The following is a 7,707-nucleotide window of genomic DNA, read 5'->3' on the forward strand; positions in this document are numbered from 1 at the left end:
GGCCCTTAAAGGAAGGGGCGCGTCAAAATTGCCTCAAGGGTTCGTCTGATCGCCAAAATAAGGGTCGCAATCGATTCCTCGGGTCAATATCTAGCCCTTGAAATATGAACCCTTGAGGCACTTTTGACGCGCCCCTTCCTTTAAAGGCCGATTAAGGGGTAAGGGGTAAGTTGCACACATCTGGAACCCGAGGCTGCGGCTAGATATTGACCCGAGGAATCGATTGCGACCCTTATTTTGGCGATCAGACGAACCCTTGAGGCACTTTTGGCGCGCCCCTTCCTTTAAGGGCCGATTAAGGGGTAAGGGGTAAGTTGCACACATCTGGAACCCGAGGCTGCGGCTAGATATTGACCCGAGGAATCGATTGCGACCCTTATTTTGGCGATCAGACGAACCCTTGAGGCACTTTTGACGCGCCCCTTCCTTTAAGGGCCGATTAAGGGGTAAGGGGTAAGTTGCACACATCTGGAACCCGAGGCTGCGGCTAGATATTGACCCGGGGAATCGATTGCGACCCTTATTTTAGCGATCAGACGAACCCTTGAGGCACTTTTGACGCGCCCCTTCCTTTAAGGGCCGATTAAGGGGTAAGGGGTAAGTTGCACACATCTGGAACCCGAGGCTGTGGCTAGATATTGACCCGAGGAATCGATTGCGACCCTTATTTTGGCGATCAGACGAACCCTTGAGGCACTTTTGACGCGCCCCTTCCTTTAAGGGCCGATTAAGGGGTAAGGGGTAAGTTGCACACATCTGCAACCCGAGGCTGCGGCTAGATATTGACCCGAGGAATCGATTGCGACCATTATTTTGGCGATCAGACGAACCCTTGAGGCACTTTTGACGCGCCCCTTCCTTTAAGGGCCGATTAAGGGGTAAGGGGTAAGTTGCACACATCTGGAACCCGAGGCTGCGGCTAGATATTGACCCGAGGAATCGATTGCGACCGTTATTTTGGCGATTAGACGAACCCTTGAGGCACTTTTGTCGCGCCCCTTCCTTTAAGGGCCGATTAAGGGGTAAGGGGTAAGTTGCACACATCTGGAACCCGAAGCTGTGGCTAGATATTGACCCGAGGAATCGATTGCGACCATTATTTTGGCGATCAGACGAACCCTTGAGGCACTTTTGACGCGCCCCTTCCTTTAAGGGCCGATTAAGGGGTAAGGGGTAAGTTGCACACATCTGGAACCCGAGGCTGCGGCTAGATATTGACCCGGGGAATCGATTGCGACCGTTATTTTGGCGATCAGACGAACCCTTGAGGCACTTTTGACGCGCCCCTTCCTTTAAGGGCCGATTAAGGGGTAAGGGGTAAGTTGCACACATCTGGAACCCGAGGCTGCGGCTAGATATTGACCCGGGGAATCGATTGCGACCGTTATTTTGGCGATCAGACGAACCCTTGAGGCACTTTTGACGCGCCCCTTCCTTTAAGGGCCGAATAAGGGGTAAGGGGTAAGTTGCACACATCTGGAACCCGAGGCTGCGGCTAGATATTGACCCGAGGAATCGATTGCGACCCTTATTTTGGCGATCAGACGAATCCTTGAGGCACTTTTGACGCGCCCCTTCCTTTAAGGGCCGATTAAGGGGTAAGGGGTAAGTTGCACACATCTGGAACCCGAGGCTGCGGCTAGATATTGACCCGAGGAATCGATTGCGACCCTTATTTTGGCGATCAGACGAATCCTTGAGGCACTTTTGACGCGCCCCTTCCTTTAAGGGCCGATTAAGGGGTAAGGGGTAAGTTGCACACATCTGGAACCCGAGGCTGCGGCTAGATATTGACCCGGGGAATCGATTGCGACCCTTATTTTGGCGATCAGACGAACCCTTGAGGCACTTTTGACGCGCCCCTTCCTTTAAGGGCCGATTAAGGGGTAAGGGGTAAGTTGCACACATCTGGAACCCGAGGCTGCGGCTAGATATTGACCCGAGGAATCGATTGCGACCCTTATTTTGGCGATCAGACGAACCCTTGAGGCACTTTTGGCGCGCCCCTTCCTTTAAGGGCCGATTAAGGGGTAAGGGGTAAGAGCTAGGGCCAAATAAAGGTCATATTCTTGCTCCCCGTCCCCCAATTGACCAAATATGAGTTTTTTAAGCGATTCTGAATCCGACGCTGTATTCGTTGCTGTTGCTGACGCTAACTTCACGGACATGGGTCAGGTAGGTAATATGGCCCAAGGCAAGAAATCGGTTTTTGATAAATAACCGCAAAAATGGCCGCAGAGCCGCGGTTTTTGCATAATCGTTTATTTCGCCTCGCTCAGAGGTGTCGAATGGTATATGTTTTCAGTGTTTTTATGCCTAGGCATACGTGTTGTTCGGTTGAGGTCAACTGAGGTTGACCTCAGATCAAGGTCAGGTCAGAGTCCCAGGTCACGAAGCTGGTTAAAGGAGGTGATATCGCATATCATTTGATTCGACAGGTCTTCCAGTGCATTGGTGAATGGTGGTTTTCCCGACTCGCTAGCCCAATTTGATCGGGAGCTATTGACGAACAACTTGTGGCCTCATTGACGCCATAAATGACGTTACGCAAGGTCAACAATGCAAAATTTGCAAAACATCAAACCATGTAAGAAGTGCATGAAATCACGGTTTCCTGTGCTTGAGATAATTCGAGATCGTTTCCGGAGACAAAATAGCCATTTTTCCTTTTAACTAATGGTTTGGTCACGTGACCGTCTTAAAAATCCCAGATACATTTACAAGTCGTGAGACCTCTTTGGGATGCTAGGAGCAGGTCCTGCGGTTTCAACTCCCTGTGAAAGCTGCTCTGGCACTGAGGGCGTTGCCAACTTGCGACATCTGAGGACCATGCACAGAGGTTCACCAATGACGTCATTGGTCATTGACAAGGACCTGAAAATGCGATTAGTGTCACAAAATCTAGCTTGAGTCAAACGACAGATATGCCATGTTCCATCTCTCTCTCTCTCTCTCTCTCTCTCTCTCTCTCTCTCTCTCTCTCTCTCTCTCTCTCTCTCTCTCTCTCTCTCTCTCTCTCTCTCTCTCTCTCTCTCTCTCTCTCTCTCTCTCTCTCTCTCTCTCTCTCTCTCTCTCTCTCTCTCTCTCTCTCTCTCTCTCTCTCTCTCTCTCTCCTCTCTCTCTCTCTCTCTCTCTCTCTCTCTCTCCTCTCTCTCTCTCTCTCTCTCTCTCTCTCTCTCTCTCTCTCTCTCTCTCTCTCTCTCTCTCTCTCTCTCTCTCTCTCTCTCTCTCTCTCTCTCTCTCTCTCTCTCTCTCTCTCTCTCTCTCTCTCTCTCTCTCTCTCTCTCTCTCTCTCTCTCTCTCTCTCTCTCTCTCTCTCTCTCTCTCTCTCTCTCTCTCTCTCTCTCTCTCTCTCTCTCTCTCTCTCTCTCTCTCTCTCTCTCTCTCTCTCTCTCTCTCTCTCTCTCTCTCTCTCTCTCTCTCTCTCTCTCTCTCTCTCTCTCTCTCTCTCTCTCTCTCTCTCTCTCTCTCTCTCTCTCTCTCTCTCTCTCTCTCTCTCTCTCTCTCTCTCTCTCTCTCTCTCTCTCTCTATTAATACTCTATAAACAGACTTCCTCGTGGGTTGCTGGGACCAATCTTATAAACGCCGGGGAATGGATCTGGTGTCACTTGCGGCGCTATTATTACGGCTAAGTGCAAAATTGTTTTCACGTATTGAAGTCCATCGTATATTGACAGAATCCCAACGCCCGATTTCATAAATTTTGGTAGTGTCTTCGTTTGCAGCAGCGCGAATTTTACGCTCTAAGAAATTACACCCTCCATAGAAGTGGGTGACTATTGGAATTGGAGAGCATATTATGAAGCAATTGTGTGCTTGATGCTTCCGTTTGTTTTGGACTGCATGTTTACACATCCACTGCTGAGTGCTGGTTGTCACTGTAAAGATTACCTAATGCCGTGAAAAGAATAGCACTCCCTTTATAAGATTGGGCCAGTGTAGTCGCGCCCCGCCAGCTCGGCTTCACCGCTACGGGCCGAGGAAATCGGTCCTCGCCTGAGGGCAGGACGGAGGTCAGGGAGGGAGCGCGGGGTCAGCCAGGCATCGCCTGGTGCCGAGCGGTTGGCCCTCCTTCCCCTCCCCTCCCCCTCTCTGACCCTCCCTACCTCGGTGGCGGATTCCGCCAAGTTACCGATTCGTCTACGGTGGGAGAGCCAAACCAGGGGACATACTTTTTAGACACACCGTACAGGGGGAGAATGTCGAGCGGACGAGGTACAGTATATCTAAAAAGTATGTCCCCTGGTTTGACTCTCCCACAGGAGACGAATCGGTAACTTGGCTGAATCCCAGTTGCGGCACCCGGCCGCCAGGGTCGCTACCGCGCGAGCGGCCTTGACCGCTCGCATGTCATTGGCAGTTCGGTCCCTCCCCATCTATACCGAGGTGGGGAGGGGAGAAGAGGGGAAGAGAGGGGAGGGAGCGGCTTTCGCTCGGCACTGGGCGATACCTGGCTGACCCCTCGCTCCCTCGCTGACCTTTGTCCTGCCCTCAGGCGAAGACCGACTTCCTGGCCTGTAGCGGCCCAGCGGAAAACCGAGCTCGCGGGGCGCGACTCCATTGGCCCAATCTTATAAATGGAATGCTGTCGTATTCACGGCATTAGATAATATTAATAGTGATACCAGCAGTGGATGTGGTAAAATACAGTCCAAAAGAAACGAAAGCACACGATTCGTGCATAATGCGCCCTCCCATTCAAATAAGCCCGCCCACTTCGATAGATGGTGTAGTTTCTTAGGGCGTAAAAGATGCAAAACACTACCGATTTTTTTTTAAGCTCGGCCACTGGGACCGACAATATACAATTGACTGAAATGCATGAAAACCATTTTGCATTTAGGTAATAGCCGTTTTCTGCACCCAAACTTTAGCCAGTGACACCCTGTCCATTCTAAAGCGTTTATAAGATTGGTCCCAACACCCGATTTTATATGAGGAAGTCGTTTAAAAAGCATCTTATTTCTAACGAATTTATTATTATGGCCACTTTTACAGGACGTCTATAGAGCTTTGACTTTCACATTTCTTCCTCGTTCAGGAGAAACGTTTTAACTCTCACCGGACCTTCAGGTTTTCTGAATACCGAGGGGACGTTGGGGGTTGGAAGTGAGGAAACAACCCCCTTCGCCGATTCGCTCCTAATTGAGCTAGAGCCTCACGAAAGAAACGATCGTGTGCGCCGTTACGAAATGCAGCGATTGGTCTCCGATTTAAGGACCAGGGTCAGCCAATGACTTCGGAGGTCAGGTCAAGTGGCCCAAGGCACAGGTTCGGTTTTTGGTAAATAACTTCGCTAAAAATGATCGCAGATCCGCGATTTTAGCAGCATCGTGTTTGTCTAGCTCAGGCGTGTCGAATGGTATACTTTTTCTTCGGGTGAGATCAACTTAACCCTCGCCCGTATAGAGGGGGGGGGGGTCGAACGGACCCCTCCCTCGGTTTTTCGCGAATAACTCGCGTAAAAAGCGGCCGATCGTGACGAAACTTTCAGTACCCTCGCGTTAATCAATTTTACACCCACCCTGAAATTGTCATGACCCTGACCTTAATGACCTTTGACCTGCAACCTACTTTTCGAGACCATGTTTGGCCGGAATCGCGATTCGGCGTATGTCGGCTCGCATTAGCGGCGCGTTAGCAGTCTTTTCGTGGTTTTAAGCGTTCAAACATGGGATATGATCTTGCTTCCATGTATTAGGGTGGGTGTCAAGGTCACCGGAAAGTCAGGTCAGGTCATTGACCTATGATGACCTCGGTTCACTTTTTCGAGTTTTACATGTTTCTAGGCCAGTTTTAGGAGCTGAATTCGAATTTAGCAGCCATATGAACATTTACGAAGTAGTTTTGGTGCCCTCGTAACATGTTGCGAAGCTGTCAGAGGCGGTTGCCACCTACTACGAATACCCTTACTGGTTGACCTGACCTGACCTGACCCGACCTGGCTTAAATGCATGAAGACATCATCTGTGATCAAAACTAACATGATATTCGTGATCAGCATCCTGAAAACCCCATAGCAGCCACGCTTTACGACTTTCTAACAGGTCCCGATTTCCCAGACTTTTGGGTCATTGACCTGACCTGGAAAGTCAACCGATGACCTAGCCCTCGCCCGTATTGGTGTTTTTCCAGCCGCGAACGTATAAGGGGGGGGGTCCGTTGTACCCCCCCTTGCCGTTTCGCCCCTGATCGAGCTAGAGCTTCGCGGAAAAAACGAGCGTGTTGCCCGTGACGAGAGGAAGCCGATGATACCCAATTTTAAGGTCCTAGGTCATTGGTTGACCTTGCAGGTCAGGTCAATGACCCCAAAGGCGGGAAAATCGGGACCTGTTAGAACGTCGTAAAGTGTGACTGCTATGGGGTTTTTCGGGGTGCTGATCACGAATATCATGTTAGTTTTGATCACAGATGATGTCTTCATGTATTTAGGCCAGTTCGGGTCAGGTCAGGTCAGGTCAACCAGTAAGGTATTCGTAGTAGGTGGCAACCGCCTCTGACAGCTTCGTAACATGTTACGAAGGCACCAAAACTACTTCGTAAATGTTCATATGGTTGCTAAATTCGAATTCAGCTCCAAAAACTGGCCTAGAAACATGTAAAACTCGAAAAAGTGAACCGAGGTCATCAAAGGTCAATGACCTGACTTGACCTTCAGGTGACCTTGACACCCACCCTAATGCATGGGGGCAACATGATATCACATGTTTGAACGCTTGAAACCACGAAAAGACTGCAAACGCGCGGCTAATGCGAGCCGACATACGCCGAATCGCGATTCCAGCCAAACATGGTCTCGAAAAGTAGGTCACAGGTCAAAGGTCATTTGGGTCAGGGTCATGAAATTTTCAGGGAAGGTGTAAAATTGTTGAACGCGAGGGTACTGAAAGTTTCGTCGCGATCGGCCGCTTATTACGCGAGTTATTCGCGAAAAACCATGGGGGGGGGTCCGTTCGACCCCCCCCCCCCCCCCTATACGGGCGAGGGCTAGGACCTTAAAATTGGGTATCATCGACTTCTCTCGTCACGGCCAACACGCTCGTTTTTTTCCGCGAAGCTCTAGCTCGATCAGGGGCGAAACGGCAAGGGGGGGGGGGGTTCCAACGGACCCTTATACGTTTGAGGCTGGAAAAACACCAATACGGGCGAGAGTTAAGGTGTTAACCTAAGGAGGTCATGTTGCATATCAATCGATTCGGCAGGTCTTTTCATGTCCATTAGTGGCTTTATCGACTCGGTAGCTTTAGTTGATCGGGAGTTATTGACGAAAAACTGATAGCCTTAGTAACGTGATAAATGACGTCACGCAAGATCAACAAAGCAAAATTGAAGCATCAGACCTTGCAAGGAGCGCATGAAATCACGATTCCGTGTGCTTGAGAATTTGAGATAGTTGTATATCATTTCCGGACCAAACTAGCAATTTCCATATTCCCCTGACTTTTAATGGTGAGAGACTGACCTGATCTCAGGCGACCCCTCAGAAAATCCTAGATATACATTTATACAAGTTGTGAGACCTCTCGATCATACTATAAGATCCTGTAGGTAAGTTTCATCTCCCTATGAAAGCTCTGCACTGAGGGTGTTGCGAAGTTGGAACATTTTAGCAGAGTCCTAAAATGTTCATTTTAGGACAGTTTAGGACAGTTTCACACAGTTCATTTTAGGACTGCTCATTTATGACGTCATAGATCAGTGACCTG

This window comes from Amphibalanus amphitrite, unplaced genomic scaffold (assembly GCF_019059575.1).
Source record: "Amphibalanus amphitrite isolate SeventyFive unplaced genomic scaffold, NRLGWU_Aamphi_draft 000137F_arrow, whole genome shotgun sequence".
In the NCBI taxonomy this organism is placed as follows: domain Eukaryota; kingdom Metazoa; phylum Arthropoda; class Thecostraca; order Balanomorpha; family Balanidae; genus Amphibalanus; species Amphibalanus amphitrite.